The sequence below is a fragment of the Coenobita brevimanus genome, chromosome 110 (assembly GCF_032717465.1).
Source record: "Coenobita brevimanus isolate Jiangsu-jjx chromosome 110, ASM3271746v2, whole genome shotgun sequence".
NCBI classification, from domain to species: Eukaryota; Metazoa; Arthropoda; class Malacostraca; order Decapoda; family Coenobitidae; genus Coenobita; species Coenobita brevimanus.
In genome coordinates, this window is record NC_137063.1 from 10,880,607 (window position 1) to 10,904,613 (window position 24,007).

At 42.9% G+C, this 24,007-nt stretch overlaps 1 protein-coding gene and 1 non-coding gene across 2 annotated transcripts in view; both read right to left on the bottom strand.

Annotated features, from left to right (window-relative positions):
• Positions 1-24,007, bottom strand: part of qm (geranylgeranyl pyrophosphate synthase quemao) — a 146,173-nt gene that overhangs the window by 83,743 nt on the left and 38,423 nt on the right. The gene's annotated exons all lie outside the window — the stretch shown is intronic.
• On the bottom strand, positions 16,326-16,444 carry LOC145417686 (5S ribosomal RNA). The gene has a single exon (XR_013900549.1). It is a non-coding gene; the product is annotated as a 5S ribosomal RNA (ribosomal RNA).

Genomic DNA, 24,007 nt, shown 5'->3' on the forward strand with positions numbered 1-24,007 from the left:
TGAGGAAAAGCTGATGACAGATTAGGAAGTAGCAATGTCAGGAGATGATGCAGGTAGTTTGTCAGCGAAATAGCAAGAGAACAAAGCCTAGTGACATACACACACACACACACAGGTTTCTGGAACTTTCCAACCACAGTGTAACACACGTGACACGACCCCTGTTTCACCAGAATTTAGGAAAGAGAGCTCAGAAGGAGAGAGGCCATAGAATCGGCAGGGAGTAGGGAGAAAGGCTTAGGAACTTGGAAGAGAGAGAGAGAGAGAGCGAGACAGGGAGGTAGCTAGCGGGACTCTACTTAATTTCACTTGTGTGTGAGAGACTTTGTTAATATTTCCAAGACAAATAAAAATAGTCCCATACTATTCTTTACCTCTCCTGTCATTGCATGACAAATGGGAACCAAGATTATCTACTTACAAACAACTCAAGTATAACAACCGCTCATCCACAGGTCTAATAGATAACTTCTCTACAAGTAACTACAAAGTCTTTTATGACATTTGGTAGCAGCGAAAGAATGCACCTCGTCTTCGAATCAACAGTGAATTTCTACAAAAGCAGGCGACACTCTACAAGATTAACTTCAGTTCTACAGTGAATTCCTACAAAATCCAGCCTACAATGCAAATAGCCTACAAGTCTACAAAACAACTCTATAATCTTCACGTAACTTCAAGCAGCAGCAAGAAGAATAAAAAACAAAGCAAGTAAAGAAAAGGAAATATTAAAGCAACAAGCTAACATACCCCTACCACTCTCTTCCGCCTACCTCCATCGCTGACGCAGAGGTCAAGACACGCAGCAAAACACCAGAGCCACATTTATAACGCGACTTACTCACCTTTCTTCACCCAGCTTAAGCATCGCTACTCAGTATTCACCACAGCTACCAGTGTGGGAAGCCGACGTCACCATGTGCTGAGATGACATCACAACGTGAGTTTGCCACGCCAAGCAACGTGTGACTGACATCAGGCACTTCTCACCCACTACTCATTACTCATTATTCACATAGCTCCTACTCATACTCATTTATTTCCACAGTATTGAGTTGGAAATTCGACGATGATGTGAAATAAAGATAAACAACCACTGAAATTATCCATAATACTAGTATTAATCATACAATGCTAAATTACTCTCATCCCAGTGTATTCCTCTTCCTTAACATATTCTTTTTGCTACCATCCCTGCCCCTCACTCTCTATTCACTCCATCTTTCACAGTGATTATGAAAATGATGATGACTTATTCCCTGCCTGTGGAGACAAGTTGTCTTGTACAGGGGAGATAAGGAAAACATCATCCATGCTGCCTTCCTGGGAGCTAGTAGGAGAGGCAGAAGGGGGAGTTTGGAGATGGAACTATTGAATGTCACACTGCAGGACTTATGAACCAGGCAGTTAATTCAAAATCTGACAGTGTTAATGAGCAGAACAGAGCTCTCAAAACCAGTCTCTCGTGAGTTGCTGATTCAGTGTATGGATGGACAAGGGGTCCTCCAAAACATGAGGTAATATGCTGGTGGAATGAAGGTGTTGAGGCTGCAGTTAATGGGTAAAAACAAAAATCTGAGAAGAGGGGTGGTAACAAAAATAAATACTTCGCTACCATGTGCAGGGCCAGAATGGAGGTACTATATGCTGGGCCAAATCTGAGTCTCGGAGATTTTTATTTGATAACTATAGTGCTGAAAGGAAGAATATGGTATTTAAGGTGGCAAATCAGATGAAGAGGGAAAACAAGGATAGCATTGGTAAGCAGTGCATGAAGAATGATGAAGGTAGTGGTGGACAGTGAGGATATTAACCCCTAAAGGTCGGTATCCTGTTCTGGAATGTGTCATGGGGACGTTGGTCTTCATTCCAGAACGTTTAGCATTGCCCTCAACCACTGCACCCCAACAAATCATTGGGGAAACTTCAGCGACCATTAATTTTAAAGCTAAAGGTTAGTGCTTTCTTATATATAAGTGTTATTTTGACCGATTTAGGTTTTTACAAAAATTATTTTTGAAAATGGCCTATTTTCAGCATCTGTGAGTGGGGGAAAAAAGCTTCTCCTCAGACACTCCTATATTCTCAGCTACTGCTCTACAATAAATAATTGTAGGAATTGGAACACCATTCATTTTAAAGCTACAGAGTTGTACTTTGCTAGGTATTAAGATTTTTATGAGAGGTTTAATAGTTTTCATAGGAGCAATTTTTGAAAAATCACCTATTTTTTGCGAAAAATGCCTGCTCCTGACGGTCCATTTTATAAACAATGCCCGACCTTATGGGGCTGAAGATGCCTGGAGAGAGCATTATAACTGGCTGCTGAATAAGAAGGTAGACTTGAAAAGGAAAGGTATGGAGTCTGCAGATCCAGTGATTGGCCCTTGGCCTTTATATGATGCTGCTACTGTGGGCTGGGAAATAGGCTGGACACAGTTAAGGAAAGCAGCAGATGTGTCTGGGTTGACTGCTGAAAAGTTGAAGGCCTCATGAGATACTGGTGTGGGTTTAGTTACTGACCTGATAAATCTGATTATACTGATGGACATGATTGTGTGCACCAAACAGTTTAGAAAAAGAGAAAGTAGGTTGATTACATATGAGTCTGAGGGAAACAGTGGCCAGATAGATTATTCCTGGTCAGGAGGGCTGATGGGAGGTTGGTGAGGAATGTTAAAGCAATAGCAAGCAAGGATTGTGTGCAGCAATAAAAGTTACTGATATATGACATGGTGATTCTGGAGTGGATGATGAAAAGAGGACCTATGCACCTAGGGGATAATGTGGAAGTTGAAAAACCAAGCAGTAAGAGATGCCCTTCAATAGCCGGATGAGTAGAGAGGTGGCCGAACAGGGAGCCGATGATAGAAGTGTTAATGAACAGTACAGAGCTATCAAGAACAATATCCTGAGAGTTACTGATTCAGTGTATGGATAGACAAGGGGCCCCCCCCAAGACATAAAGTAACTTGGTGGTAGGATAAGGGAGTAGAAGCTGCAGCTAGGGAGAAAAGAAGGCTTTTCTGGGAATGAAAAAGGGGTGGTAAGAAAGGGGAATACTTGGCTGCCAAGTGTAGGGCTAGAAAAGAGGTTTGCAGGGCAAAATCTGAGTCTCTGCGACTTTTTACTTGAAAACTTATATAGTGTGGAAACGAAGAATATGATGTTTAAGGTGGTAAAACAGATGAAGAGGGAAAACAAGGATATCATAGGTGAGCAATGTGTGAAGAAAAATGAAAGAAATGTAATGGTGAACAGTGGGGATATTAAAGGTACCTAGAGAGAGCATTGCAACTGGTTGTTGAATGAGGAGTCTGACTGGGAGAGGGAAGGTTTGGAGCCAGCATATCCAGTGTTTGGACCTTGGCCTTTGATTGATGCTGCTACTGTGAGCAGGGCAATAGGCAGGATGCAGGTGGGGAGGGCAGCAGGTGTCTGAGTTGACTGCTGGAATGCTGAAGGCCTCAGGAGATACAGGAGTGGGGTTAATTTCTGGCTTGATAAATATGAAAATATATGAGTGTGTTGTCTCAGATGATTGGCTGAAAAGCATAACTATAAATGTGTACAAGGGGAAGGGTGATGACCTGGATAAAGGAAATTATGGAGACATAAAGATCTTGGGCCAGGTGATGAAGGTAATGGAGAGAGTTCTAGAAGATATGATTAAAGAAAAGGAGCATATTGATGAGAGGCAATTTGGGTTTATGTCAGGCAAAAAGACTGCTGATGTCATATTCATTGTTTGACAGCTACAGGAAAAATATATAGGAAAGAAAAGGGATCTGTACTTTGTTTTTGATGATTTGGAGAAGGCCTTTGACAGAGTCCCAAAGGTGGTGGTGAAGAGGGTAATGAGAAAGCTTGGGATCAGGGAGTGGCTGGTGAGGGTGGTTATGACTATGTATGTGGGTGCTCACATCCAGGTAAGGGTGAATGGAGATTTGAGTGACAAGTTTTCTGTGAATGTTGGTGTGCATCAAAGGTGAGTCCTGAGCCCCTTGTTGTTTATCGTGGTACTTGATGCCCTCTCATGTGACTTCAGAAATGGACTACCATGAGAGATGTTGTGTATGCCAATGATTTGATGTTGACTGAAGAGAATAAAAGGGAGGCAGAGGAAAGATTTAGGAAGTGTAGAGATGGTATGAGGCACACGGGCTTAAGAGTAAATGCCAACAATACAAAAGCAATGGTATTTACAGCTGGTGGGAGTCCTGTCAAAGAACAGGGAGAGTGGCCATATGCGATTTGCCACAAGGGTGTGGGAAGTAATTTCCATCTCATGCAGTGACGGTGATAAGTGGGTGCATAAGAGATGTAGTGGTATTAGAAGCAGACTGCAAGATGATGCAGATTTCATGTGTGCCGTGTGTCGGGGAGAGCATGTGAAAACTGTCCTGAGTGAAAGGATTGATGTTGCTGGTGAGTCTCTTGCGTGTGTGAAAGGGATTTGTTATTTGGAAGACATATTACGTGCTGGAGATGGGACTGGAGCCAGCTATGTGGCTAGAGCGAGGAGTGGCTGGAAGAAGTCCTGAGAGCTGTTGCCTCTCGACAATGAGAGGGCTCTCCCTCCGTGCTATGGGATCTCTGTATGCCACACGTGTTAGTGTAATGCTGTATGGTATTGAGACCTGGGCAGTAAAGGAAGAAGATATTCTTAGGCTCAAACGTACAGAAATGACAATGATTAGGTGGATGTGCAGTGTGTTCTTGAGTGTGAGGCCTGGGGGGGCTAGGTTTACGATGGAGCTGAGAGATAGGAAGGGACTGGAGTGTATTAGTGTTATGACAAGGAGAGTAGACTGAGATGGTTTTGGCATATGGAGAGGATGGGGGATGATAAATGGATGTAGAAAGTGCAAACAGTTAACATTAGGGGTAGGGTTGTGAGAGGCAGACTGAAAAAGACCTGGGACGAGGTCATTGAGTGTGACCTCAGGAATAAGGGACTGAACAGGAAAACTGCCAGAGATTGAGCAGCATGGACATCCACCATTAGGTGGCCAAGGTTGACACATGGAAGCATGTTAGAGCCTTTAAAAAAGAAACAAAACGTATACAGTGCCAACTCGTAATAAGACATGGCTGCATAAAGTGATAGCCCATCACATATCGATTTATCAAATAGTGCGGTTGATATAACATGGGTTCAATGGGGTTAGGGAGGGTGCCCTTACTGTAAAACAAAAAATCTAAAAAAATCCTTACCCTTTTAGGTTTGCCCTCGGTACCCCTCAATAGCACCATACACTCCATTAGGGGTAGCATGCTTGCCAGACATGATTTCCAAGTCACAAGTTTCAGTATTCCACAAACAAAAAGTTATCACTTCATGTACTATTCCACACTGCATTATTTTGATATACACCTTGGTCCCAATTAATGCACCTATATGGTGGATGTGCGAGCGTGCGCTATTTGATATCGCACTAATTGAAACATAACTTATAGGGGGAAAATTAATTTGGTGGATGTGTGACTCCAACTTTAGGGGTTAAACTTTTAAACACTGCTAATTACCCTAGTACTAAATAATAGTATATGTACATACATACCCTCGATGAGCTGGTCTAAACCGGTTTGCTGCCACCCCATCTCTCACTCTCTTGTAAATAATACGAAGTAATACGCACCCAAATTGCACTAAAATCATACTAGAGTGGCTAAAAGTTTTATTTTATATTATACTGTGAATGAAAGTGTTATTTGATATTATACAGTGAATTGCTGTGATAAAATAGAAGTGATTTAGTGATACTTTTGCTATAATCAAAGAAGTCATATGCTAAGTGCATTACAAGCAAACAATTTCGAGGCTGGAAACTGTGTAGCTATGCTATGAAATGACTCACGACAGTATATCAATAAGTTTAATAAAAGTAAGTGGTAATAAGTCATTCATGAAGTTTTATAAAGTATGTAATGATTTTCCTCTTATCGCTACTGTTTCCTAAAGTCTACCACAAACATTGGAATGATGTAATAAAACCATACGAGACTGGCTAGAAGTGTTTATTTATTTCTTTATTCTTATTATTACTGTATTACTGGAAGTATGGAAGTTAAGAAGTCACTGCATGATGGTACTGTGATCCCTACCCTGACGTATGGAAGCAAGGCGTGGACCTTGCAAGAGGGGAACAAGTCAAGAGTGAGAGCAGTGGAAATGAGTTACTTGAGAGGAGCATGTGGAGTGATGTGGAGGGACAGGTTGACGAATGAAGAAGTGAAGGAACGATGTGGGGTAGATGTGGATGTGGTTGAAAAGATTAGGAGAAATACACTGAGGTGGTTTGGACATGTGGAGAGAATGGAGAATGAAAGACTGTCTAAAAGCGTGTATGTAGGTGAGGTGGAGGGAGGGAGAGGGAGGGGTAGACCGAGGATGAGGTGGAGGGATGGAGTTGAGAGGTACATGAGGGAGGGGGGGGGTGAGTTGGGGGAAGGGTAGTCAAATGGTGGGTGACAGAGTGACTTGGAGGTGTTTTGTCTGTGGCCACCCTTTGCGGGATTAAGGCGTCGGGCTATAAATAGATAGATAGATAGACTGTAATTATTGTGATGAAGTAATGTGGCAGAAACCCTTGTTTGTATGGAAAAAAATCTTGTAGTTCGGTTTTTCCTCACCGGGCTATTTCCGGCGTTAGACGATCAAAACAAACCTTGTATTCTCTCAAATAGTTTTCCGAACTTGGAGTACATATGGACATGCAGTTTGTTGAAAATTATAGTAGAAAGATTGAAGTTTGCTTGACAAAAATATTAGCTCTTAAGATTAAGCATAAGTGGGATAGAACTTGAGTTGAAAACACACCATTCTGTTCCTATTTCTCTGCACTGAACACATTCAGCAGGCTGTCGTCATGGCTGCTGCAGCCAAAGGGTTAAGGTGTTTGCAGCAGCCAAGATTTGGCTGATCTGCATTATGGACAGCTCTCCTGTGTTGCTGGCATCGGTGTAACCTCCTCTTGTCTCACCTCCTGTAATGTATCCTTGATAGATGCTGCAGTAATCACATCTTCTGCTGTGGTGGCTTCACCAGCATTGTTAATATGAGACATTGTGGATATTAAGAGACAGCTCGCACTGTTTGACAATCGCAGTATATGAAAACGCACTAATTGGGACCTAGGTGTACACTTGTGCTGTTACTTGGTGATGGCAATGGTGTTTCAGTGGCCTTTCATGCACAAAATAGATTAAAGGCATACAATCACTTTATAGGTAAGTGCTGGATGGCCATCTTTGCTCAATCAGCTGACTGGGAGGCTTTGTCATCAGCTGAATGGGAGGCTGTGTACATACATTTGACACGATTTCCAAGGTACAAGTTTCAGTACAGTACTGTACATACAAAAAGTTATCCCTTCACTTAATATTGCATACTGCACTATTTGTTAAGGACTTGCACTCTTATCTGGAAATAGCAATGGTGTTTCAGTGGCCATTCATGCACAAGATGGAATGAAAGGCAGATGATCACAGCAAATGTAAACAACGGGTGGCCATCTTGGCTCAATCAGTTGACTGGGATGCTGTGTATGTACAACTGACACAATTTTTAAGTCACAAGTTTCAGCATTTCACACACAAAAAGTTATCACTTCACTTAATATTGCCTAATGCACTATTTGTTAAGCACTTGCATTATTATGTGGTGATAGCAATGGTGTTTCAATGGCTTTCAAACACAAAATGGAATGAAAGGCAGACTATCACAGTGAATGTGCACACTGGACAGCCATGCTGGCTCAGATACCTGACTGCCAGTTTGCGTGTGTCACTGCAACTGCACAAGAGTCTTGGAGGTGGCCATCACAATTATTGTTGTAGCAAAATCATGACCAATTTTTTTATGGTAACTCCAAAAAAGGGTATAATCTTGGTTATCGCTCTAGAAATCATCACAGAGTAAACAGTTGTATAATCAGACTAGACTGTATATGAGTGTGTTGTCTCAGATGACTGGATGAGAAAAATGATTGTAAATTAGTACAGTGATCCCTTGGCTATCACAGTTTTCGTTATCAATGCAAGACGCAAATTTGCACTCCTGCCATTATCACACATTTTTCGGCTAAAAAACATTGTCATTGCACACCTTAGCTGGTTTAAACAGACAATGATATTACAGTGTCTGTGGCTTCTGATGGTTTTCAGGGATTCAAAGATGAGGAACTACTTGAGGGTGTTAATCCTTGTGGCCGTCTTCACAGTTGCCCCTAACCTTTCGGGCCCAAACCAAAAGGACCTTTGGATTTCACAGTCCCTCCGAATGGCTTTCGGGAGATTACTAACATGGGGATGTCTGCCTGTGTTGATGCAGTAAGGTTGGTAGTTCTGGGTGGCCAAAAATTGATGTAAAAAACTGTAAGAAGGAAAAGACACCTCACTCAGCACCTTCCATATGCTAACAATATTTAGACATCAGAATGTGGTGAATGGTTTGGCTGGAAAATCCACTTCACACAATCCTTACTGATATGTTCAGGAATGAAGAAATTCATCTGATGGCAGCAAAAACAGGGAATAAGAAACGTCATCAGAATGAAGAGGTAACTAACAGCAACCTAACTACTCACCTACTTGAAACATCGGAAGTTGAAATGTGATGAATGCTGAGCACCGCAAGAAAGGCGTAAGTAAATAACTATGGAGAAATAATAAGTATATAATAATGTCTAATGAGTGATGGTATGGTTTGTTAACCCCTTAACCGCGGCTGCTTGGGAGCAAGGGATCATACCGCGGGGCGTCACTTTTGTGATTCTGTGTTATTTTGAATTCCCCCGGGCTTTCAAGTGGTGGCTTGTATCATCTATCAGTACTGCCAATGTCCAACACTAGTCAGCACTCCTAATCTCATCTGTACTCCCATCCATTGATGACAATTTAGCCATTTCTCCCCATTCTTGACTCCCCTCCCTACCTCCCCTCCATTACCCTATCCTCTCGCCTGCCAGGCCGTGCTACGCTAAGTAAATCTTCCCTGGAATTTTTCACTAATTTCATCCATTGAAATAAGTCCTATGCCCTATTCTTATACCAAATAATATATACAAGAAAAAATAAGGTAAGTGAGAGTGCCATACACCTAGAATTGGCTAATTATCACCTGACAACACCTCATGTGCACTCGTTCGCTAATTTTTGCTGTATATTTCCCCTTGAAATATGCCGTAAAATCTATTTTCGTAATAAAAATATATATAAGAAAGGAAGGGAGAAGCCTAAATGATATTTACATCCACTTGGAACTACCTAATTATTGCAGGCCACCACACTGTATTCTGTGCTAAGTAAATCTTCCCTGAAATTTTCCACTGATTTCATCCATTGAAATAAGCCCTATGCCCTATTCTTATACCAAATAATATATACAAAAAAGAAATAAGGTAAGTGATAGTGCCATACACCTGGAATTGGCTAATTATCACCTGACAACACCTCACGTGCATTCGTTTGCTAATTTTCGCTGTTTATTTCCCCTTGAAATATGCCATATAATCTATTTTCGTAATAAATATACATATAAGGAGGGACGGGAGAAGCCTAAGTGATATTTACATTCACCTGGAACTACCTAATTTAAAATGTATTGTCTTGGTTTCCTGCCAATCATTTCATTGCTATATATTAGAAAGTCTCACAAGGCTGAAGTTGGTAGAGTTGCACTCACCCTTGCCAGGCGGCAGGAGGCCACCACTATCAGTTCACTGTCGTCTTTCAAAGTGAAAATACGTCTGATTCGCTCCTGCTAACTTCCGCCGCTTTTTAGCCCCATGCAAAGGGCCCTGTGACTTTTACCCCCTACTAAACCTCGTGTGGAAAGAGGTAAAGGGCTGACAATTGATAAAGAGTGACTACGATCTTTCTGTTGAGTAAAACAATGCAAATGGAATTGTAAATAATGTGTAAACAGCAAGTGAGAGCAATGAATGTAAATATAAGTGAACAGTGGAAAACAGTTTTATAAGTTACTTCAAGTGACAGTGCATAACACAGTGTAAATAAAATAGAAATGTAAATAAAATAGAGAACGTAAATACAAATGTAAATGAGTAGTGTTATAAGAATACGAGTATATATACTAGGAGTAACGAAAGTGAAAGTTTCACTCTAGCATGTATGAATACTATGAGTTATGAGAGTGAATGTGAAAGTGACATTCACTCTCAATGCTAGTATACAGGATGAGAGTGTGAATGCTACGTATTTTATTTTTTTTAATTGAATGCCTACAGTGACAATAAACTACTATTACTAAAGGAAACTTATGGATAAAGACTGTAGATATATATGTGTTATATAGTAACAGAAATATAAACTGTGAGTGTTTTTATGAATAATAAATGACAGAACACCAGCGGCGAACGATCGCAAGTGGGAAGGTCATACGCCCTCGTAATTTTCATTGCTTTCACAGTGTTTTTTTTTGGAGTATGGATTCCAGACTATTTGAGAATCATAGAATAGCGTTTCTAGTGATAATATCAGGATGTGGTAATCATATTACGGGTTGTCGGGAAGTGTAAAGTGCAGACTTTGTTACCCAACTTCAGAGGTCTCCACAAGTCCTACGGTACTCAACGAAGGCTCAACAAACACCCCAGGAGAAAGCTGAAGGTATGTGCCATAAGCGTATGTGATTTTAATATTCTAGGACTAATAACTGATTTTTGGCAATTATTTTTAGAGAGTCTGCCGGAGCGCGAATATGCCCGTGGGAGCCACAAGAAAAAGCAAAACAAGCCCGCGGTTAAAGGGTTAATGGGTGCAGTATTGGTATATGAACATGAGGTACAGTATTTTCTAAATGGAGTGCAGTACGTTAGTTACATCAGCAATTTTATGTCGGACATCTGATACTAGAATTTTGATGAAAATATGCATTAAACAATGGTTCTTTTATGTCTTTTTGGGTCAGTTTGCTGTGGAATCTCCAACAGGCTAAGAGATGAAGTACAATAAGTTGCCTGTATTTGGGTAAATAACAGCCTCTTAACCTGCTGTGTGCCAGCAACGTACATATACGTCATCAGTTTAAGATATTTGCCAAAATTATAAAACTCAATTTTGGCATAAGATATTTGTTAGGGATACTCCCGCACCTGTTTAGGCCTAATACTCAGGCTATGAGTCATCACATCATCCCTCCTCCCGTGTGGGACCCTCCCAATTCAGTCCAACTTTGTGAATGAGTGAGTGAGCAAGTGAGCACCATGGCGCATAGCAGTATTCCCAAACACGAGACTGATGAGCTCCTTAACATCCCCTATAATGGAGAAAGATGGTTCTCCCATAGATGACAATGTTGCTGATCAAGACTACATCCAACCTGAGTCAGAATCAAGCAGCGAGGACGAGATTCCATCCCCAAGAAAGGCGAGGTATATGGCTGTCTGCATGGCTATATCTCACCCTGCACCACCACCACCACTTCCCACCTCATCATGCCGCTCTCGCTCCATGGACGATTCCTCTAGTGATGAGGAATACAAGGCCAACCCCTTGGGTCAACACTGGCTGCCTTCGTAGGTAGGATCACCCAGGAAAAACCCTGAGGAGTGGGGAAGAACCATTTAGTAAAAAGTACAAGGTGAGTAGTGCTTTGTTCTGTTCACGTGGTGAGCGATGATACCTGCCACTTCCAGCCCCAAGCTGTGCTGCCTCTTCCCAACCCAGCACTTCCACTGTGCCTGAATCTCCCCACGCTGCCTCTCCACAACCTCAAACGGTGGGAAAAGGAGCAAAAGGTAAAGTAAAAGGGAAGGGAAAGGCAGGGGGATGAAGGGATGAAAAGTGTGAGTTGAGGGGACAGTGAGAAGGCAGGCACTATTCCCCAACCTGCAACCGAATTTCCTTCCCATCCTGACGACAGCGACAGAGGTGACCCCATTGGTGATGAGGGCAAAACCAAAGGAGGGGATGAAGTCACGTGGGAGTGGGAAGATGGGAGCAATTTCGTTCCCATCATTCATCTCTTCACAGGTGGTGATACGGCAGGTTATACTGTGCTGGAGCTGACTCCCACCTCAAAGAGAACCGATTTCTTCAAGAATTTTTTTACGAGGGAGCTAATACTGAGAATCGTTCTCCTCTCTAACACTTATGCTGCCTTCCACCAATGTAAGGAGTGTGATGTGGGGTTGTGCCTGAGGAATATCACACCCTCCTTCACTTCTAAGTGTTAGAAACCTGTGTTATTTACGAAAAGACACCTATGAGTGTTATTGAAATGTATTATATAAATCAGTGTAAGTTACTGGTACCTCTCGATTTACACAAGTTTAAATTACATGTGTTTGAAATAACACAATGTAAAAATCCTTTTTGTTTACAATATATGTTTTTCTTAAAATAACATGATTTTTAAAAAAGGTAAAACTCGCACCATGGGGCATTTCATTTTGCAGCCACCAGAGGTCTCACAGTCAGTCAAACCAGGAGACTGATTCGGACGAGTTATTGTAATGCCAGCTGCCTGTGCCTCTCCTCTCTATTTGTAAAGTGTGTGTAGTAATTCAGGTGTAATTAAAGGTATGGAATTATTGTATAACTATTTTATTTATCACACAGTACTATAGAAAGTTCACAAAACCTAACTCCTTCACTTAACATGTATTCTTGTGAGAAAATTATGTTTAAATTACATAACATTCAAATTACTGTACATGACTTCTTCTGAAACACAATACTCGTGTAAATTGAGAGGTACCTGTACTGAATTTCACATGTAACTGTAATGTATAGTATATAAATTAGTGTAAGTGATTTCATAGTAAAAAGTGCAGTGTAAGTACAGTAACCCCTCCAATATCCGGATCAATAGAGCCATAGGCAGGTCCGGATAGTGGTCCTGTCCGGATATTGGGCCCCAGTTTATGGACTTGTACTTATGGACCCTAACTCCGAAAAACACCTATACAACTCCCTCTGGACATGCATTGCACCTATTTAAGACCCAAATCACACCAAAAAGGGACATAAAAGACTGAAATAAATGCAAAAGAACCATAAAATGAGGTTTTAGAGGTGAGTTTATACAATATTAAACATTCTGGGTACTTACAAGTCCCTTGCTCTTGGACTGGTTTGAACCGCCAGTTTGCAGTCCACAGTTAATCCTCTGCACTCTAAATTCTAATTTCTTAACACTGCACAACACTGTAAATTCCTGTGTGTTCTAGTGGCAAGATATTGCAGTTTATTCACTGTTTATTCACAAAAAACAAGCACCTGTGGCTTGCACTCTTATGAGTATCTGCTCTCCATCGGAGTTAAGCTGTGACTGTTGATGTTGGTGGGGTAACAAGGTTGCCAGATCGCAACAGCCACATTACCAATCTCCTCAACTTTCATTGTCAAATATAACTTTTCATTACCAAATTCGTAAAGCTAGCATATATTCTTCACTAATTATATATACAAGTGGAAATACATGTAATCACTCTCCTTATAACTAACACCATGTTGATTATTTTCACACTATGTAGGGTAGCAGATTAATCAGAGAGAGCAAACAATCCACCATCTCCATCCTGTGTATCCTCATACATGTGAAAAATCCATTTGGTAATGCATTATTCTAATGCATTACCAAACGAATTTTTCATTACCAAATTGGCCCACACTTGGTAATGAAAAATACCAAATGGCAACCTGACAGGGGAGGGGGGAGGGGGAGGAAGGAAGGGGTGAAGGGACCATGGTGTAACAGCTGTTTGGCGCCAGGCGGGAATTTCAAATTATGGGAGGGAAAAAAGTCAGATTTTTTTCGAATTTTTTGCGGTTTTTGGCCCATTTTGGGAATATTGGATCCCAGGAGGATTATGTCCGGTTAGTGGGGATGTTCGGATATTGGGCGTTCGGATATTAGAGGGATTACTGACTTCATAAATATAACTTGTGTAATGTGTCTTGTGTGTTTGAGAAAAGACACACATAATGAGCACAATGTGCTAGAATGATTCGTTGTGCAAAAACAAAGATGCAAATGTAAAACATATATGTTTGGGAAAACACTTAGGTGAAAACTAGAATATCCAATAATATGAACATTATCAGAAAAATGCCACTCACTCACTCAAATGTTGTAATGCACCTCCCCACACAATTATGCTTGGGGACAGTTCTCACATCATCTACATACCTTCCGAGAGTGTCTCTGGGTCATTTGGGATACTTGCCCACGAAGAAAACGAGGATCTCCTATCTCAACTCGCTGGGTGTTGCTGGCGGCTGATGAAGTATACAGAGGTTACTCCGAACATTTCAGTTACTTGCTAAGAGAGAATCGACCTCAAAATCGACCTCTTATGCTTCTGTTCTGTTATTTCTGTTCTCCATGTCTTCTCATCATTCCTAACATAAAAAAAAAAAAAAAAAAAAAAAAAAAAAAAAAAATTGGTCAGCACTGGGGTGCCAAGAAAGTCCCAAGTCGGTCGGCACTCAGTACCTAGGGAGATGATGATGTTGGTAATGAGAAAGCATGGGATCAAGGGACGAGCACCCAAGTAAGAGTGAAAGGAGATTTGAGTGACAAGTTTTCAGCGAATGATGGAATGCGTTAGGAGACAGTCTTGAGCCCCTTACTGTGTGTCATTGTGTTTGAAGATCTCTCATGTGACATCAGAAATTAACTTCCATAGAAGACGTTGTATTCTGATGACTAGGTGTTGACTGCAGAGCATGAAAGGGAGGACGAGGAGAGACTCAGGAAGTGGAAAGACGGAATGGGGCACAAGGGTTGAGAATAAAGTAAATGTGGACAAAACAAATGTGATGGTACCTAGGACTGGTGAGGGTAATGTCAAAGATGAGGAAGAGTGGTCATGTGCAGTTTGCCACAAAGGTGTGGGAAGTAATGCCCATCTTATTCAGTGTTTGTGATAATTATCATAATCATCATCATCATCATCCAGACCTCTTTTCCCACCCTAGTGCAAGGTGAGAAGCAGCAATGTCCAGACAGCCCAAATATGCCCACTCCAATGGGCCATGATTCCATTCACTCACCATTCAAGCCCCCAGAATCCTGGCTCTATCTGATACACCAAAAACATTCATCACGTTCTGCAGCTTCATATAAACGTATCCGATATAGTCAATCCGGACGCTGTCATGTTAAAAAATCCCTGATCATGCACTTTTCCCTCACAAATTCATCCAGCCAGCTCAATCTCTTATTAGTCCCCTAGCCTCACCAACTTCCAAACCTCTCTTTCTCACACACTCATCCACCATATCCCTCCACCTTTTCCTTGGCCCACCTCGCCTCCTCCCTCCTTCAAATTCGCTCACACATACCTTTTTCACCACTCTATTGTTATCCATTCTCTCCACATGACCATACCATCTCAGTACAGTCTCTTCAATTCTGGTGACCACAGACTTCCTCACTCCACATCTTTCATGAATCACATTATTTCATATCCTATCCACTCTGTGTACTCCACATACATTCCTCAGCAGTCCCATCTCCACTGCTCTCACTCCTGACTGTTCACTTTTGTGCCACGCCATAGTCTCACATCCATATGTTAAAGTTAGCACTAACACTCCTTCATGTAAGCCTCATGCAGCTGCAACACTCAAGCCTCTGTTTCGTATCAAGGCCTTCATTGCACCAGCTACTTTCCTACTTTGTGTCACTCTACTTTCCACTTCTTGTGCACATTTTCCTCTCTTTTCTATCACTGTACCCAGGTATTTGAACTCTCTCACCAATTCCAGTCTCTCTCCATTCACTGTAACATCACACTGGGAATCACCTTCTCTCTCAATAACCATCACTTTACTCTTTCCTACATTTACTCTCAAGGCTTGACACCCACAGACATCAGCAAAACTCTGCACTAGTCTACCAAGTTCTTGTCTGGTATTTGCAAGTAGTACTGGATCATCAGCATATAACAAATTTGAGATATTCCATCCATCATCATTCATTACGAACGCCATCTCCCTCTCCATTACTCGTACTTTTTACTTCTCTCATCACCCCATCCATATATACACTGAACAACTATTGGGACATCATGTAACCCTGTCGCATGCCCAAACCGATCGTGAGCCATTCAATTAGATGACCATTTACCCTTACACATGCTTCACTACCATCATATAATACACACACACACATATATACTGTATATATATATATATATATATATATATATATATATATATATATATATATATTCATTCATTCATTGCCAGACGCCATGTATCCCAGACGGGGTGGCCAAGGGCTTAGAGTTAATTGTTTTACAGGGAGGAGCACTAATCCTCCACCAACCCCACTTGACATGTAGGGATGCCAACAGCATCTGGTGTTCCCAGGTGGTCACCCATCCAAGTACTAACCAGGCCCAACGTTGCTTAACTTCGCTGATCGGACGGGAAGCGGTGTACTCAACGTGGTATGGCCGTTATATATATATATATATATATATATATATATGGAGGGACTGTAAGAAAATGTTCTGGAAAGAGGTGAAACGAGTAAGACAGGGTGGAAGTGAAGTTAGCAGGGGAGTGAAAGATAAAAATGGTAGATTACTAGTGGAGAAGGGAGAAAAAGTGAGCAGATGGAGAGAACACTTTAAGGAATTGTTGAACATAGAGGATGGAAGTAATGCGAGTATAAGTGGCAGGGGATTGGCTGGGAGAAGGAGGGAGGTGAAAAGACAGGAAGAAATCAGTAGGAGAGAAGTTGTGGAAGCAATGAAGAAAGTTAAATCGGGGAAAGCCTCAGGAGTTGATGGAGTGTGTGGTGAAATGCTGAAGCATGGGGGAGAGACAGTAGTAGAATGGATGTGGAAGATGTGCAGATTGGCCTGGGAGGAAGGTAGAGTCCCGGAGGATTGGAAGTCAGGTATAATTATTCCCTTGTACAAAGGAAAAGGGGAAAAAGCAGGGTGTGGTAATCATAGGGGCATTTGTCTTCTTAGTATAATAGGAAAAGTGTATGGTAGGATACTTATTGACAGAGTTAGAGAAAGAACAGAGCAATTAGTTGGAGAAGAACAAGTAGGCTTTAGGAAGGGCAGAGGCTGTGTAGATCAGATATTTATTCTTAGATCTTCAGTGGAAAAGTTTCTAGAGAAGGGAAAGAAGTTGTATGAGGCTTTCATGGATTTGGAGAAAGCATATGACAGGGTGGATAGACAAGGATTGTGGAAAGTATTAAGAATATATGGAGTAGATGGGAAGTTGTTGAATGCTGTGAAGAGTATGCACGATGGTGTGAAGGCTGCAGTGCGTGTGGAGGGTGAACTGAGTGAATTTTTCTCTTTGAAAGTTGGATTGAAACAGGGATGTGTCATGTCTCCATGATTGTTCAATCTGTACATGGATGGGGTAATAAAAGAGGTACAAGGTAGGGTAGTGGATGTTGGAGTGGCCCTGGTGAGAAAGGATAGTGTTTGGAAACTCCCTGTACTGTTGTTTCCAGATGATACTCTGTTGTTGAGTGAAGACGAAGGGGAGCTGCAAGGCTTGGTGGATGAGTTTGGGAGAGTGTGTAAGAAAGGGAATCTAAAGGTGAATGTAGGGAACAGTAAAGTGATGGTTTTTGAGAGAGGTGAAGCCAGTGAATGTACAGCGAGGTTGGATGGTGAGGAATTGGAAAATGTGAGTACGTTTAAGTACTTGGGTAGTGTGATGAGTAAGGATAGAGGTTTGGAGGGTGAAGTGCTTGAAAGGGTACAGCAGGGAAGAAAGGTTGCTGGTTCTTTGAAAGCAGTGATAAGAAACAGGGAAGTGAGCATGGAAGTGAAAAAGTTACTACATGACAGTATTGTGATACCAACTCTAACGTATGGAAGTGAAGCTTGGACGTTGTTGGAAGGACACAAGTCAAGAGTGAGAGCAATGGAAATGAGTTATTTAAGAGGAGCCTGTGGAGTCACATGGAGAGACAGGCTGACGAATGAGGATATAAAGGAGCGTTGTAGTGTGGATGTGGATGTGACAGGAAGCGTTATGAGCAACACACTGAGGTGGTTTGGCCATGTGGAGAGGATGGAGGGTGAAAGACTGACGAAGAGAGTGTATGTGAGTGAGGTGAAGGGGGGAAGATGAAGGGGGAGGCCGAGGATGAGATGGAGGGATGGGGTGGAGAGGTATATGAGAGAGGGGGTGTGAGCTGGGAGCAGGGCAGTGAAATGCGGGAGACAGGGCGACTTGGAGGCAATTTGTTTGTGGCCACCCCAAACGGGATTGAGGCGTCTGGCAATGGATAGATAGATAGATAGATATATATATATATATATATATATAAAAAGGGGGTGCCAGAAAGAGCAGGATAAATTTGAGTTGGAGAGTTCAGAACATTATATTTAGCAAAGTGAAGAACAGACTTAGCATGATTACGGGTGGAAACATAAAATAGATGAGATTCACGGGTGGGTTGGCTCTGGTACCTTTTGTCAACCTTCTCCTTGTTGTAGACAGCATTAGAATAAGTGAGATTAAAACAAGTTTTATTTGCATTACAGCGCAGCTGCCAGGTTGGCGTAAATGAGTTTGGCGGATTTCAGTTTCGTGACAGGTTAGAAGGTTTCCACGTCTGCCAGTTTGGCGAGAGAAGCCTTCATGTTGACAGCTGATCTGGTCCTGGTTCTGGTTCTGATTAGGGAGTTTGCTTTTGCAACGGCCTCCCCTCTTGATGTATAGTTATGCTGAGTTTGCATTTTACTTTTACTTTTTCTTTTTATTCAAAATTCATCTATCTACCTATCTATTGCCAGATGCCTTAATCCCTTACAGGGTGGCCACAAACAAATCGCCTCCACATCACCCTGTCCCCCGCCATTTCACTGCACTGCTCCCAACTCACACCCCCCTCTCTCATATATCTCTCCACCCCATCCCTCCATCTCATCCTCGGCCTCCCCCTCCCTCTCCCCTCCTCCACCTCACTCACATACACTCTCCTTGTCAGTCTCTCACCCTCCATCCTCTCCACATGGCCAAACCACCTCAGTGTGTTCCTTCTAACGCTTCCTATCACATCCACATCCACACCACAACGCTCCTTTATATCCTCATTTGTCAGCCTCTCTCTCCATGTGACTCCACAGGATCCTCTTAAATAACTCATTTCCACTGCTCTCACTCTTGACTTCTGTCCTTCCAACAATGTCCAAGCTTCACTTCCATAAGTTAGAGTTGGTATCACAATACTATCATGTAGTAACTTTTTCACTTCCATGCTTACTTCCCTGTTCCTTATCACTGCTTTCAAGGAACCAGCAACCTTTCTTCCTTGTTGTACCCTTTCAAGCACTTCACCCTCCAAACTTCCATCCTTACTCATCACACTTCCCAAGTACTTAAAAGTACTCACATTTTCCATTTCCTCACCATCCAACCTCACTGTACACATCACTGACTTCACCTCTCACAAAGACCATCACTTTACTCTTCCCTACATTCACCTTTAGATTCCCTTTCTTACACACTCTCCCAAACTCATCCACCAAGCCTTGCAGCTCCCCTTCGTCTTCACTTAACAACACAGTATCATCTGCAAATAACAGTACAGGGAATTTCCAAACACTACCCTCTCTCACTAGGGCCACTCCAACATCCACTCCCCTACCTTGTACCTCTTTTATTACTCCATTCATATACAGATGGAACAATCACAGAGACATGACACATCCCTGTTTCAACCCAACCTTCAAAGAGAAAAATTCACTCAGTTCACCAACCACATGCACTGCAGCCATAGCACCATCATACATACTCTTCACAGCACTCAACAGCTTCCCAACTACTCCATATACTGTATTCTTAATACTTTCCATAATCCTTGTATATCCACCCTGTCATATGCTTTCTCCAAATCCATGAAGGCTGCATACAACTTCCCTCCCTTCTCTAGAAACTTTTCCACTAAAGATCTAAGAATGAATATCTGATCTACACAACCTCTTCCCTTCCTAAAGCCTCCCTGTTCTTCTCCAACTAACTCCTCTGTTATTTCCCTAACTCTGTCAATAAGTATCCTACCATACACTTTTCCTATTACACTAAGAAGACAAATGCTGCTATGATTACCACACACTTCTTTTACCCCTTTTCCTTTGGACAAGGGAATAATTAAACCTGATTTCCAATCCTCCGGGACTCTACCTTCCTCCCAGGCCAATCTGCACATCTTCCACATCCATTGTACTACTATCTCTCCTCCATGCTTCAGCATTTCACCAAACACTCCATCAATTCCTGAGGCTTTCCCCAATTTGACTTTCTTCACTGCTTCCACAACTTTTATCCTATTGATTTCTTCCTGTCTTCTCACCTCCCTCCTTTTCCCAGCCATTCCCCAGCCACTTATACTCGCATTACTTCCATTCTCCATTCTCTATGTTCAGCAAATTGCTTAAAGTGTTCTCTCCATCTGTTCACTTTTTCTCCCTTCTCCACTAGTAATCTACCATTTTTATCTTTCACACCCTTACTAACTTCACTGCTACCCCGTCTTACTCTCTTCACCTCTTTCCAGAACATTTTCTTACAGTCCCTCCATTTTACAATCAAATTCCTTCCAAATTCCTCATCCACTCTCTTCTTACTCTCTCTTACTAATCTTTTCACCTCCCTCTTCCTTTCTACATATAACTCTCTCTTCCACCTTTCAACTTTTTCCATGCCCCTATTTCTCATCCATTTATTGTATGCTTTCTTCTTTTGTGCCACAGCCTGTCTCACCTCTTCATTCCACCATGCTGGTCCTTGCACCCCCTTCCAAAATTCATACAGTAGGTTATTCTTTTCACTTTTTGACAGTACAGTAGGTACCCACAGTACGCGAGTATATAGGCAGCATAGGACGGCACGTACTAGGAATTCGCATACTCAGAATAATAAACTTATGGGAAAAATTACATATCAGTGGTGCCCCCCTTCATGGGCAACCCTTGAAACTCCTTTCAGACCTAAGTATTGTACTGTACAGGGAAACTACGGTAGGCTCGCACAGTGCTTGTCATCGCAGTGTGCGATTCGCCTTGTGCACGAGTGACCAAAAATCATAACCAAAAACCCTTCAATGTGCGATTTTACCGCATAGAATGCGAGGCAGAGGGAAGGAGTGGCTCAAAAATGCCATTTTCTACTAGTGCGCGACCACCCCTCACACAGCGCGTCACGTGTTGTCATGTTGATGCGTGATGGAAGGCAGGACTGAGCTGTGTATGTCAAACATTAGAAAGATCCTTGCTGCCGTGGATAAGCTCAAGGAAGAGGTGAAGGAACAGGAAGTGAGCAACCTAAGAACTGAGGAACTTCTGGTTGGTATCGACAAACTCTTCCGTTTCTACACAGACAGGCACAGGGAAGAAATAAACAGGAGAAGACAGATGCTTATAACAAGCTACACACAGCGGGCTCAAGTTGGTGAAATTGCGGAACCATCGACATCGTCTGCTCCTGTTCCTGTTGAGGATGAAGAGGATGCAATGTCAGAAGTGTCAGCATTGGACTTTGAAGGAGTTTATGGCCGAAGTGAGTGACATTGATGCTCCTGGGGAAGGTGCTCAAGAGGAGTCTGTGGAGGGAAGTGTTGGTGCGGTGGGAGGTGCAATGGGGAGTGCAGCGCTGTAAGTGTTGCCATGCCTTGGAACCCCTGTTCTTTAAGGTCATCAGGCCTGTTGTCTACTGTTGTTAAGGTGACTACCCATATTTTGTTATTGTAGCTATAGCTTTAGTACAATGTCTGAAACATATGACCTTTATTATGTCTCTAAGGGCCAAAAAATGTCCAGGTATGAGGGGGTACCGCCCATATGTGATTATTCCCATAAGATTATGTATTTCTAGTACGCGAATTCCCAGTGCGCGAGCTCGTGCACCGCCCAATCTCTCGCGCACTGTGCGAGCCCACTGTATCTAAGACATATTACCTAAGATAAAGTAAACTAAGAAGATTATGGCTTTACTAAATCAACAAGGATATGGCTTAACTATACCAAGAAGACTATGGCTGCTCACCTTAACCCAAGAGGACAACAAGCTTGATGGAGGTAAGAAGGGGATCCAAGGCAGGATGAGGCACCTAGTGTGCCTCTCCTGCATCATCCACCACACCACCCAACACACTACCTTCCTCACCACTCTCATCACCAACACTTTCGACACTTTCACTACGTAATGCACTCACTTTGTTCATAAACCCTTCAAAGTCTATTTCTGACACCTCAGACATCGCATCATCCTCTTGATCCTCCTCAGGATATGGCTCTTCTGATGTTGAAGGGAGTGATTCCTCACATTCTTCAAGCCGAAGGTACCAGGTGATGAGGGTTTGCTTCCGTCTGTTTACTTGCTGGTTGTGCTTGTCTGTGTAGTAGCGGAAGGTTCTGTCCAGTGAAGACTTCACCTCCTCCACTCGCGACTGAGAGCATTCGATGTCCTTGAATTCTTCCTTGAATTTATCACGGCCATACAGTACCTGGCTGATCTCCATCATGGACAAATCTTCACTCTCCATCACTGGTGTTGCTGCCTTTTCTGCTGCGGTCTCCTGCTCTGTGTCGGCCTTGTCCACTCGCTGCACGACTTCCTGGGGTTCCTGCTCCACTGCTGCCGAATGTAAGCCCCTGATCTCCTCCAGCGTGATGGCCTGAAACCCAGGCACAGCTTGTGCAGTTGTGAGAGTGGCTGCCTCGGCAGCGGCCAGGGACTGAAAGCTGCTTCCCGGTGCAATTTCACATAGGTGCGGTACCCATAGGCGCCATGCATGGTTAACTGTTGCAGCGGTTGTATCTGCCCAAGAGGATAACAAGAATGTGATGGCATCTTTGAGGTTGAAAGACTGCCAAAAAGCCCTAACAGTCTTATTTGGAGTTGAAACTGGTGATGCAGGTGCTGTGAATGGAGCGGGTGAAGCGGGTGAAGCGGCCTGCGAGTCCAAACCATCCTCGGTGTCCATGACATCACTTCCAGCTGTGTCCAAGTCAAGAATTGCCTGCAGTTCCTCATAGTTGTTGGTATTGCTGCGGAGATGATCGTAGAGGCACTGGTGGCAAAGCTGCTTTACCGTTGCAATTAACTCCTGGTCTAGTGGTTGGATGAGAGAGGTTGTCCTGGGTGGCAAAAAAAACAATCTCGCTCTCCTTGCCAGGTTGGGTGACTTGGGGCATTGTCGAGGACGAGAAGTACCTTCAAGGGGATGCCAAGTTCCTGGGATTTAGCCTTGGTGTCAGGGATGAAGTGCCGCAACAGCCACTCGGAAATGATGCTGCTCGTCATCCAGCCACTGAAGTTGCTGTACCAGTACACTCCGCTATCATCCATGCAGCGGAGATTCTTGTAACATCTGGGGTGTGCTGCGGTATGAACCACAGTAAGCCGCATCTTGTGAGAACCTGATAAGTTCACGGCGAACATGACCGTTATCCTGCTCTTGTCCATTTTTCTCCCTCAGGCCTGGCGCTGCTGCTTACTGATATAGGTAGACTTCGGCACAGCCTTGTAGTATAGGGCCGTTTCATCTATGTAAATTTGGTGCCAGCTGTAGCCACCCTAGTCGATTATCCCCTTCAGGATGGCAGGATAGTCCCTAGCTGCCATTTCATTTGCAGATGCATGCTCCCCAGTGAGGTAAAGGTGACGTAGCTCCTTCCTCTTCAGGAACTGGCATAACCATCCCACAGAGGCTTTGATGGGTTTCTTGACACCAAGATTCACAGATGCACCTTTGTAGAAAATCTTGGCCTGGTCCCTGATGTAGCGTCCATTCTGTGGAACTCCTTCCTTCTCCTTCCTCAGGCTATAGGTTGCCAGGTACCGTTCCATGAGAATTATTGCCCAGTTGGTTAGCCTGCTCCTCCCATCCAGTGCCGCCACCTCATATGTCTTAACAGTCTTCTTTATGGCCTCCCTGTTCCCCCATATTGTTCACACCGTCGACCCCGTCAAGCCGAGTTCCTTCCCAATAGCGGTGTTTCTCTTCCCACTCTCTTCCGAATGATTTCCTTCTTCATGG